The following is a 12,833-nucleotide window of genomic DNA, read 5'->3' as shown; positions in this document are numbered from 1 at the left end:
GTATTGGATCTGCTGTCCTCTTCCCTTTGCTGTGGCCTTACTCCAGGGCTCTGAGTGCTCAGTTTTCCACTCACATCCCACTCTGTTTAAAATTGGGTTGAGACTTTAGCATGTCTGAGCTGTTGTGAATTTTAGTTCATTCACATTTGTAAATAAAAGGAAATTTCATCTCACTGAAGAGGAAGCAGGAGGATCAAATTATGCCAATAATCTTTCTTCCTAGGCCAAGTAGTCCCTCTTACCTGTGCTTCTACAATCTATATTAAGTGTGCAGCAGCAGCAGAAAATACAGAGAGTGTCATTCTGGCTGAAGGGCCACTCTGTAAGTTGTACCAGCTGAGTCACCCCTTTGGTGTCCCTGGATGGCTCCCAGTTCCCTGGACCATGTGGGCACTCTGCAGGCAGGAGCCATGCCTCATGCCCAGCAAGAAAGGACAGAGGAGTGTGGATGTATTTGAGCACACTCAGGTGATGCTGCAAACCATCCCAAATACCAGGGCCCTTGGGAACCCCAAAACCTGCAGAGTGTCCTTTGGAGCAAGACAAAAGCTTGGACCAGATCCTGCTGCAGGTTCCTACCAGGATTCTTTGGTACCAGACACATGAGTAGGGCCACAGGTAAAGAAGCATATGGTGACTTTTCATTCCCTTGGAGCTGCCTGGACTCCAGGCCACTGTGGCAGCAGAAATGGTCCTTAAAAAATCCCCTGCAGTCTTCATCAGCTTCCCAAAGGGTCCTCTCACCCCATATCCCCTTGGATCAAGCTTTCCTGCTCCTCCTGCCCTGAGGGCTGTGCTGGCAACCTGCCCAGCAAACCCCAAACCCCTGCCTGTTTTTCCTCACTCTCATTTAGATTACTTTCTGATAAAAGTAGCATTCCTCCAATTTACAAATGCAAAATAACCCTCAGACAGCACCAAATTACTCAGGAATCTTGAATATGGGCAAAGGACAGGGATGAGGGGATTTGGAATAGACATTGGCAGATACAGGAATGGTGGGGAAGCCTTTGCAATCATTTTCAGCTGGAACCTCAGTTTAAGGTTGGCTTCTTTAAAATCACAGAATCATTTAGGTAGGAAAAGACCTCTATGATCATTATCATCAGTCCAACCATTAACACAGCATGGCCAAGCCACCACTAAACCATGTCCCTAAGCATATCTACACATCTAAAAAACCTCTCCAGGGATGGTGATTCCACCACATAGGTGGGCAACCTGTTTCAATGCTTGATTGTTATCATTATAGTGCAAGAGTTCTATAGTCATTACATTACAAAGACTCCATATTACCAGAGTTTCATACCTCCTTGATGTTTCTTGTAGGCAGCTCCTCCAGGCACTGACTCTCCCTTGTCCTCACAGCAGCCACTGACTCCAGTTCCCTCAGCCAACCAATCCATTCTTTTATAACACTTCTGATTGGCTACAGCTGTGGCCTGTTAACATGAGATCTGCTGCTAATCCTTAATTGGCTCAGCTGCAACTCTTTAGGGGGTAAGATTACTTTCTATACTACTTTTATTTGCTTATGTTCTATCCCTCCACAATTCCCCCTTTTTCTTTTAATTACAGAGTTGCAGCATTTCTAGAAGGATATGTTCAAGTAAATTAATATTATGATATATTTCATTCAGAGCTTAACAGGTATACAAATGTTCAGACAACATATTATAGTACCAAATATATATATTTCAGAGTGTTGGTTCAGTTTTGCAGCTTTTCTCAGTTTACAAAATACTTACCTTAAAAATATTTTATAGCTGCAATTGATATATTTTACCAATAGTTTAGTATTCAAGTCCTTTTCCCCAAATCCACAGGGTTACATAGTTGAGTCCTTTTTCCCAAATCCAGGGAGCCATATAGTTTAGTATTCAAGTCCTTCTTCCTGAATCACATCGGGATCACCATTAGTTGTCATTATAGCGCAAGAGTTCTATTATCATTACATTGCAATGGTTCCATATTGCCAGAGTTTCATGCCTCCTTGATGTTTCTTGTAGGCAGCTCCTCCAGGCACTGACTCTTCCTTGCCCTCACAGCAGCAACTGACTCCAGTTCCCCTCAGCCACCCAATCCACTCTTTTATAACACTCTGCTGATTGGCTGCAGCTGTGGCCTGCTCCTAACCCTTAGTAATTGGCTCAGCTGCAACTCTTTTGGGGGTAAGATTACTTTCTATGCTACCTTTATTTGCTTATGTTCTATCTCCCTACACTTGATAACCCTTTCAGTGAAGAAATATGTCCTAATATCTGATCTAAACCTTCTCTGAAACAACTTGAGGCTATTTCCTTTCATCCTGTGCTTGTTACTTGAAAGAAGAGACTCACATCTCTTTAGGACTCCTCTCAGGTACTTGTAGAGAGCAGAAAGGTCTCCCCTAAGCTGAGGCAAGTTCCTGTGTCTGCTGTGCCCAGGGCAGGTGAGAGGGTCCTGGGAGCTGAGGGGCAGGGAGGTGACATGGCAGGGGACCGTGGGGCTGGCAGGTGGCAGGGGCAGTCAGGTGATGAAGAGCTCAGCAGCATCAGCCTCTCCCCCCCTGCGGCTGGGCAGGACAAAGAGCTGAGATGACGAATGGGGTTGGTGGTGCCCAGGGAGGGGTTTCACTGTGCTGCAATGGACAGCTGCATGCAGCCCCTGCTCACCCAGAGCCAGCTTCTCCACTGAAAACAGAAAAGCTCCTTTTGGGGCATGAGAGTGAGATCAAACACTTCTGGAGCAAGGGAGAGGGCAGTCCTGGGGCTGGAAGTGAAATGATATAAAGGGAACAAGTCCTGCCCTCTGCAGTAGTGGCCTCCTGGTTCCTGTGCCCATCTGTCCCTGTGTCTCTACCCCAGATATCCACAATGCAGCACCCACCAGAGCCACCTGCTGAACAGCACTGGGGACACTCCTCTTGGGCTGCAGCAACTGCCCTGGAACAGGGATTATCCCCAGGGCCATGACTTTTTTTCTTGAAGCAGTAGTGATTAGAAAAGAAGGCAGCTTTCAGGCTGAAATCAGGATGAGTCCTTGTGAAGTCAGGCAAATACATGAAAACTGAATTATTCATCACTGTATTCAAAACATATCCATCACCCTGCCGTTTTGGAAATCCAGATGAAATGCTTTTGTGCTGCAGTTGGATATCCCTAGAGGTACTTTTATAGTGCATTTTAAGAACCTGGCTCTTTGTCTTGTCTTAAGAGCAAAGCTGGTTGGGAAGCAGGAGCCACCTCCTGGAGCAGGCAGGACCTTGCCCTGCTGAGCTCAGGGCCTGCTGGAAACCCACAGAGTCAAACTCAAGGCTGAAGTTGTGTAACTGAGCACAAAGTGAATATGGCTTTTCCATTATTCAAAGTGAGTGCAAACAGATAAACACAGAGGATAAGGGGGAAGGGTTAATTACATATATTTTTTTCTGCAGATGGAGTATGGGTGGAAGAATGTTATCATTTATTTAAGATGTGTTGGTCCCTAACACAAAGAAGCTGTAACTGTGAGTTAGGACCTGCATTTTGCTGTACATATACAGAAGTCCCCTCTAAAATTAAACCATTTGCCAGAGACCATCTCAGCATAACTCTGCTATACAATGCCTGAACTGTGCAGAAGAAGCACATTTGTGTTTTAAATAAATGCAGTTTACACCCTGGAACACCTTTGCAAAGTGTGACCCATGGAAATGCTTTGTGGGATAGTGCTCCCTCCAGGAGAGTTTTCTCAGAAGAGATGGGACTGGCAAACAAACTCAGTTTTCCTTTTCCAGCATTCCCTCAGGCAGGACAGCAGGGGAGCACATTCCTCCTGGGGCAGAAGAAGAACAGAGCTATCAGTTCACCAGCTGGGCTTGTCCACAAGGATGTATCTCCTTGTCCTGCATCCCCTGTAGGGAATACCTGGATTCATGCTCATGGTGTGTCAGCAGCCACAGAGGTGTTTTCAATGGCTTTAAGCAGAAATGAAGATATCTAGCCCATATCATAAATCTTTCAAAGGAAATGATACATGTAAAGCACTATACCTGCTCCAGCTTGTAAGAAGTTAGAGAAAATAAAGTTCAGAAGGGCAAAAACTTTGGCTGATGGCTCTGAACACGTCCCAGGCAGATGTAGTCAGTCACAAATGACATCAGTAATAGCTAATTAATTCCTAAAAGCACTTTGAATATTAGCAGGTTGCTTCAACAATTGTCTCTTTGTTACTACACAGAGAAGCAATTTCTCCAGGGTTATTTTAGGTTCCATTACCTGGATTTTCTCAAGCCAGTGTCCTGTGACCCATGTTGCCCCTGAGATAATGACCATCCTTTCCAAGAGAGGATCCACACTGTCCATAACACTACCTTAGCATTTTGTGGGGATGGCTTTGGCTTAGACTGGCTAGGGGTGTAAGGGAGGACCAGGCACAGCCATCAGTAAAGCAAGAAAATCAACCTGATATAAAAACTGCATTATTAAGCACAAAGCCTTAAAATCGCTCCCACTGTTGCAGAAGTGCCATATTGGGGGCAGATGTGGCCAAACTGCCCCTCACTTTCGGCTGAGGTTCTCTCAAAGCCCAGTGCAAGACACACAGGTCTCTCTGAACTCCTTCCCCCAAGTGAATTTCAGCCCTGGTCACATCCCAGGCTTTAGTCTATGAAAACACAGCCAGATCCAGCTCTTGCGTCTCACAGGCTGGGTGGGTCACGGGGAGCTTTCAAACAATCCCCTGTACTCGGCACTGGTGAGGCCTCACTTGGAGTACTGTATCCAGTTCTGGGCCCCTCACTTTAAGAGGGACGTTGAGTTACTTGAGCGTGTCCAGAGGAGGGCAACGAGACTAATAAGGGGCTTGGAACACAAGCCATATGAAGAGCGACTGAGGGAGCTGGGGTTGTTCAGCCTGGAGAAAAGGAGACTCAGGGGTGACCTTATCACTCTCTACAACTTCCTGAAGGGTGGCTGTGGGGAGCTGGGGGTCGGCCTCTTTCTCCGGGCGACAACGGATAGAACAAGAGGACACAGTCTCAAGTTGCGTCAAGCTAGATGTAAGTTAGAAGTAAGAAGGAAATATTTCACAGAAAGAGTGGTCAGAAACTGGAATCATTTACCCAGTGAGGTGGTAGAGGCATCATCCCTTGAAGAATTTAAAAAAAGACTGGATGTGGCACTTGCTGCCATGATCTAGCTGAACAGTTAGAACATCGGCTGGACTAGATGATCTTATAGGTCTCTTCCAGTCTTGAAAATTCTGTGATTCTGTGATTCTGTGATCTCCAGAGACAATGGACAACAAATGGGATCCAGATGGGTCCTCCAGCACAGGGCCTTGCTTTTGGAAGGAGTTTCCCCACATCTTTCCCCAGATTTTGCTCTCAGGGTTTCTTTCATATCATGTACAGCAGCTTCCCTTCAGCTGCCAGTCATCAGCCCTGGATTCCCAGGGTTAAGTCATGGTCAAAATTTTGCCTGCTCCTTTCCATTGCCACAGTCTGCTGCCTGTCATCCCCTACACACAGGGACTGGAGCACCCTGAGCTGTCCTGAACATCCCACACCACTTCAGAATGCCAACCACATCCTGGGATGCATCTAAAGCTGAGTGCGGAGCAGGGCCAGGGAGGGGATTCTGCCTCTCTGCTCTGCTCTGGTGAGCCCTCACCCACACTCCTGCATCCAGCTCTGGGGGCTCCAGCACAGGAAGGAAATCAACCTGTTGGAGTGAGGCCAGAAGAGGCCACAAAAATAATCAGAGGGCTCAAACACTTCTCCAGGCTGAGAGAGTTGGGGTTGTTCAGCCTGGAGAAGTGAAGGTTCCAGGGAGACCTTATAACAACCTCCAGTACCTAAAGGGTACTGCAAGATGAGGACAAACATTTTAGTAGGGGCTTGTTGCAATGGGATAAGAGGCAATGGTTTTAAACTGAAGGAGGATCAATTCAGGTATAAAGAAGAAAGCTTTTAAATAAGGTATTGAAAAACACTGGCACAGGTCTCCCAGAGAGACGGTGGGTGCCCTACCCCTGGAAACATCCAAGGTCAAGCTGAGCAGCGACAGTTGCTCTGAGCACCCTGATCTAGTTGAAGGTGTCCCTGCTCATGGCAAGAGGGTTGGACTAGATGGCTTTTAAAGGTTCCTTCCAGGCCAAACTGCTCTGATCCTGATTTTGATTCTTCCTTGGGAGTCCCCAGCACACAGCCTATATTCCATGAAGAAAACAGGGTCTGAGTCCTGCTGTACTGACATGACACGAAGCTTAAAGCTCACAGTGAGCAGACAGTGGAGCCAAGAATGGAGCCTGGGCGCCTTAAAGCCTCCCTGCACCAGAAATGATGATGAAATATTTATTGATTGCAGTGAAGCATTGCTGCACTAAGAGAGCTGAGGCAGGAATCCATATGGCTCAGTGTTTCAAATCCTTTGCCTCAATATTTTTCCAGCTACAAAAATGTATGTTTTTTTTCCTCTCAGGCAGACATTTGGCAGCAGAGTTAAGTGAACTCTAAGGGTTGTTATAACTTAGCCCCATCTTTGGGAGCCCAGTGATGCATGAGAAAGAGCTCTGTCTTTACAAACTCCTAAAAGCACATATGACTACTGCATACTGCTTTTCAATTGAGACTTACAGACAACTTCCAGCAGAATCATGGGTTAGGCTGTGGGCAGCCTAACATCAGTGCTGTGTCATCTTGTCTGTTTATTTGGTGAATTCTGATTTTCATAATTAATGCAGTAGAGAAATTCAAGAGAGAATTCACTTGGGGGAAGGAAATATGTCTGGGACTCCAAGGCTGAGGAATTTCAAACAAACTCTCTTTCAATGAAAGCAACCCATTAAAAGCATCTTGATTACCTATTTGAATATTTCAATTTAAAATGCTAGTTTAAAAAAGTAAATAAAATATGCTTCAGTTCTGCAAATTAAATTTGTCCCCAGTTAAAGTCTATTGAGAGATACCCCCAGGGCGAATTTTCCCTACTTCTCATTTCTGCCCTGGGGTGTTTTCATAGCAGTCTGAGTCATCCAAAGCTCCCAAGCTGAATTAATTTCTGAATCTCATAGTTGATATCCCACAGCCAAAGCAGGTCTGTGATTCAGAAAAGCACTGAGTAATAGAGAGGGAGGAAGTCAGGCACTGCCCCTGCCCATGTCCCCTGCCCGTGTCCCTGCCCGTGTCCCCTGCCCGTGTCCCCAGCCTGGCTCTCTGCAGGTCCTACATGATGATTCCCCACTGGAGGAATGCAGAGGCCGGGCAGACAGGATGGGAAGCCACAGCAGCAGTGTGAGGGTCCTGCCCCATCCCTTCCCCATGACAGCAGCTGCACTCTGAGCACCTCTCCAGAGGCAGCAGCCAGGACTGGTGCTGTAGCAATGCCCTGTGAGCCTGGCCAGAGCTCTTTGCTCGTGCTACAGATTGTCTGTCATCTCCTGCATCCTTTCCTGGAGCTCGGTCCAGCCTCTCCAGCCTGCACTGGGTCTGCACAGAAGGTTTTCCCACAGATTGTTGCTCCTGTCTGTTGGAGCAGCACTGAGCTGGGTTAGGAGGATGAGGAGGAGGAGGAGACCCTTCCTCACAGGGCAGGTGGGGCACTCACACCAAACCTCATATGGTGACAAGTGACAGTCCATAGCCAGTGAGCTCTTCTCCATCCTCTGCATGTTGATGAGGCGCTGAGGAGCTGCACACACCAGCAGTGATGCCTCAGGCATCTGGAATTTTCAGCATTTTTGACTCCTCTGTTTTTCCTGTGAACATTCAGCTGGCTTTGTGCACCAGGCAGAGGCCCTGCCTCCAGACATGGAACAGAAATACAGAGGAGGCATGACAGAGCCCTCCATGAACTCTGCACTCCCAGTCCCCAGATCCTCCTGTACCTTCAGCTGGGCTTGGTTCAAATGCAGTGAGGTGCAAACCCAGCTGTGCCAGGGCTCTGAGAGGGTCCTCAGGCAGGGTGGTTCTCCTGCTGCAGTTTGGTAGATGGGCAGATGGTGCCATCAGGATGATTAACAGCGCTGAAGCCAGTTTGCCAAGAGCCTATTGATTTTCCAGAAGGGTGACAAATCTTCTCATGTACCAGCACTGAGACTGAAGTAATCTGCTTACAGCAGGAGGGAAGTCAGCTTTCAGAGTGATTTAGGGAGGGCTGGGTTGCATCCAGACACACACCAATATGATCTTTCCTAAGTGCTGTTACACATTGCCTTAATAATTAATTAGAAATAAATAACATTTATGTTTAACACCAATTTGTAGCTGAGATGAGGCAGCAGACTAAGTGCCAAGACCAGATCCTGCACTGGGTGGATGGCTTCCCAATGAGTCAAAGTGAGTAAAGATTGTCCCAGGGCTCTCTCTTTCCCCAGGGGTCTTGCTGGATGACCACATAGGGAAGCCCTGTGGTAATGGCAATGTATCATTGTCTTTTCTTGACAGTCTGAGAATCTGGGGAGATCTCTGGTTAACAGAGTTTATCAGGTGTGATGATTTGTCATGGTCTTAAAGCAGCTGGGTTGTGGCTAGACAAACAAAGGACATCAGGAAACACTGTCACCATCAGGGGCACTTCCCTCTGCTCTGGGTTGATACAGCTCCTCATGTTTGGCACTGTATGAACACAAAACAAAAAGGCAGTGCTGAGTTTGCAATCTCATCTCTTGATCCATATGGCAGTCATCACAGAAGTGTGTCCAAAAAGGCTGGTAGGGGTTACCATGAGGCTTTTCCATGTCTGTCTAATTATAAAGGGAATCCAGCTGTCTGGGTTGCAGTGGAAGAAAATAACAAGCTTGTTTTTGTGATGTTGGATCCCGCTCATCCCCAGTCCCTCACCCTTTCCTCTGTGGTTCCTGCATGAGGTTGAAGTGTTGGTTTAGTGAGGGGGACCATGGGCATGCTCTGACAACCGTGGCAGAGACAGACCAAGTCCTGTGGGTCTTGATCTCCAGCTGCTGGGAAAGAAGCCAGTGCGCTCTTTCCAATGAGACTGGGATGAAGAGAAGAAAAAGTCTGAGCTGCCTCCCTTATATTTTCAGGGCATCATTATCTGTTGGCAATTTACTACTGATTCAGTGTGTGCCAGGTTTACAGCAGGTCACTGGAAATGTACCCAGGCCCATTCATTGTTTTTAAAAGCAAAGCAATGCTTAAGTGCAACATTAATTTAAATTTACCTTCCTGCAGAAAACTGGTGGACAGGGAGCCTTCCAAAAGATGTATTTTTATTATCTCTCTCTTCTACCTCTGGCCGTTGATAAATATTTATTTAGGCTTTAACCTGCCAAAGGCTTTAAGCACAGCTACATTTCACTTCCCTCCAGGGTAAGTGCTGGCGGGCAGCTGTTCTTGATGGGCAGAGCCTGTGTGCACACCCAAAAGTCTCTTCCCTTGGTGGCTGGGGAGTGTGACACAGGAACATGTGGATCAGAGGCAGTGGGAGGTCTTGGGTTTCTGTGGTTGAGATGACCCCCAAGGTATTAGAAACTCTTTTCTCCCAGTCCCATGACTGAAGAAGAAGTTGAGATTCGTCGGTTCTGCTTTTCAAGGTTGTTTATTTTCTCTTATCTATTACATTCTTCCTCTGACCTGCTGGGATCTGTCCAGCAGGTTGGGTTGTGGCACCACAACTGCCCTTGGGGTGGTGTTAACTTTTTATATTACAAACTATGTGTACTTTATTTACAATAATTTTCCAATACCTATCACCTATGTTAGACAGTCTGTCTCTACTCTAAACCAATTAAAAAATGTCACCATCACAGCAGAAGATGGAGGACAAGAAGGAGAAGAAAGACAGGACATGCCCAGATTCCTCCATCTTTCTTCTTGAACCCCCATTCTAAAACCCCAAAATTCTACTTTTTCTACCCTGTGACAAATAAACTATCATTCTACTCAAACTCTTGTGGCTTATAAATCCTCACACAAAGTTGGTAATTGTTTCCATGGACTAAAATCGAAGGCACAGGTGTTTTTGACACTGTACCAAGGTCTCTGAGCCCCCTGCCAGGGTCTCAAATCACCCAGGGCAGTCAGAGGAATGTCCTGGCTCCTGACAGGGGGAACCCCAGAAACCTCAGTAGGGGACATGAGCCCCAGTGCAGCCCCTCTCAGGGCTGTTCTGGGGGTCTCAGCCTGGGGCACTCCTGAGCTAAAGGGAAAGACTGTGTGGACTGAGAGGGGCAAGGGATACAGGACACAGTATGGGACACAGAGGAGGAGCACCTTGGAATTGCACAAGACTTACTATGGGATCTTTAGAGAAGGAACAATTCAGGGGGAAAGGGAGGGATCTTGGTGGTTTGTAAAGGAATAAGGGTGGAAAACCACAATGATAAGGGGATAAAAGGGACCAGAGGCATGTCAAGGGTTGGTTGGTTGCTTTGTCTGGCTGGCCATGCCCTGCACCTGGTCAGAAGGGCTTGTCTTCTCCTTGAACTCCACTTCAGAGGCTTTTCATGGGTGAGAGACTCTGCTCCGTGTGCACATGTGTGTTGGGAGTCTAGGGGAACCACTGGTGAATGTCAATCTGGAATAACAGGTGAGTGGGATAAAAGGCTTTAGCAGACATGTACCAAAGCAACCATAAGCCTGGTCAGGATGTTGGAGGCACCAGAGATCTCTGTATTGGCTACTGGAAGGACCAGGGGGTCCTGGCCAGCTACTGGAGGTATTATGGAGCCTGGAAGTCAGCTGAGAGACCTGATTGTGTGTGTCTGTGCAAGAGCCAAGTGGAGATGAGAGCATTCAGGTACCAGCTACTGTGTAGACTTGAGTGTTTCAGGATAGTGGCTGGAGGGATCCACACTGTATAGATGTAAATATAACTATAACTATAACTATAACTATAACTATAACTATAACTATAACTATAACTATAACTATAACTATAACTATAACTATAACTATAACTATAATTTTTTTAATTGATGGGCTTTCATCATGATCTGCCAGAGAGCAGAACAGGATGAGGCCCTTGGAGCTGGTTGTGTTTGTGTGTGTGTTGAGTGTTTCTGTGGAACAGATCACATGTGTACCCAGATATGAGTGAGTGTGTGTTTGTGCTCCTGTGCCCACTGGGAACACACACTGAGCCCCACTGACATCTGGCCCTGGGGCCAGGGACCTGCAGCAGCCTTGCCTCTACTGGGCCACTGGATTTGTCAGCCTGTGATAGTGACCTGTTCACTTGGGCCTGCAGTTGGGTGGGAGCCAAGGAAAGTCTCTGCCAAGGCTGTCCTACTGCCTGAGCAAAAGGGTTGAAAGAGAAAAATAATGCTCCTTTTAATGTCTTCAAGCTTACAAACTCCCTCCCAGTCAAGGCTGGATGATGAGAGGCAGCTAAATCCCCCATTCCCAGCACCCAGGCATATACACCTTGCAACACTGCTTGGCTCAGCCGCATCTGAGCTGGCAAAGTTGCTCCCAATGGCACCACACTGCTCAGAAACCAGTCATGGGTGGGATTCATGAGCTGAATGTTTGTCTACCAATCTGTCCCCTCAAAAGGCACAGCCTGAGGGATGTGCTGGGACAAGTCCTCTCCAAAAGCTGTATCACCCTGACACAGGAGGTAGCTGTCATGAAACATGTCTTGGGCAACTGAGCAGATTGAAATGTGAACACATCAACAGTGCAGTGCTGGACAAGTCCACTAGCAGAGATGAATCTTTCAAGGCCTTAGAGACACACAGAATATAGTTTTGGCAAAAACTTGCAGTCTTTCCTCCTTTTCATATGCTATTCTGAGTTGCTGTGGAGGAATACCATGATCCAACCCTGTATCTCCATCAAAATATAATAACAAATTCCAGGCTCTTGTATAACTTTGACATTCTCCAAGTGATTGCAGAGGTACAAGATGATGAATTATTTAAAACAGATGCAGTACATTTCACAAAATGAATTTGATTGAGTGGCAAGACATTATGAAGAAAATTGAGACAAAAGCCTAAGAATCTATTTTCATAAAAGAGAACATGCTTCCTGTCTGAAGATAATTTTGAGTAAACAGATGAATGAGTAGGTAGACTGATAGATTGTCTACTAGGAAGACCTATTTACATAAGAAACTGATGCAAAATGGAGATTGGTCTTGCTAAGCAAGACATATTACCCTCTCTCCACTGCATCTGCAAAACAGGCAATGAAAAGGAGACAACACATGGGGCTTTTTTAGTTCCACACTGCTCCTCCTTCCAAAGCCCTGCACTGGTGCTGTGCAGGGAGGTTTTTGCTAAAGCACTGCTGATATATCACTTTGTAGATATCTCTGAAGCCTACAGGCTCCTCCTACATCTCTGCACAAAACACATTCTAGATTGTCATGGCTTTTGTGGCTTATCATGGGCTGTAGGGCTCTATGGGGGGGAGTCAGGTCCTTTATCAAACAGGATCTGGAGGAGGTGTTCGAAGACATAAGTGTCCAAGAACTTGTTTGTTCTTTTCCCAACAAAGTCAGCTTGTCTACAAACCTTGCTTTGATGACATTCTTAAGCATGCAGGCTACTACAACACTATTTCATGGAATGAATAAAGTATCTCTGCAATGAAAATTGAAAATTGCTCTCACATACTCTTTTCTTATTGTTATGTACTTTATTTATTTATTTATTTATTTAGTCTTATTTCGACTGAATACATCAATATCATTTTTATGCATATTTGCTTCACTGAAATCCCAAATTGTACTGTATAACATCATATTAATCTAGTATAGTATGAATTCCCCTGCTGTTTCAATTGGACAGCTGTGGTGATGGGGAGCAAATACTGTTTTTCATCTTAGAAATGGCCCTGTTGAATGATAGATGAGCTTCATTTTAATTTCCATCTTCTGTTCCATAGTACTTCTTTCCTTTGT

This window comes from Ammospiza nelsoni, chromosome 3 (assembly GCF_027579445.1).
Source record: "Ammospiza nelsoni isolate bAmmNel1 chromosome 3, bAmmNel1.pri, whole genome shotgun sequence".
In the NCBI taxonomy this organism is placed as follows: Eukaryota; Metazoa; Chordata; class Aves; order Passeriformes; family Passerellidae; genus Ammospiza; species Ammospiza nelsoni.
The sequence above is the reverse complement of the archived record's forward strand: the minus strand, read 5'-3'. Positions refer to the sequence as shown.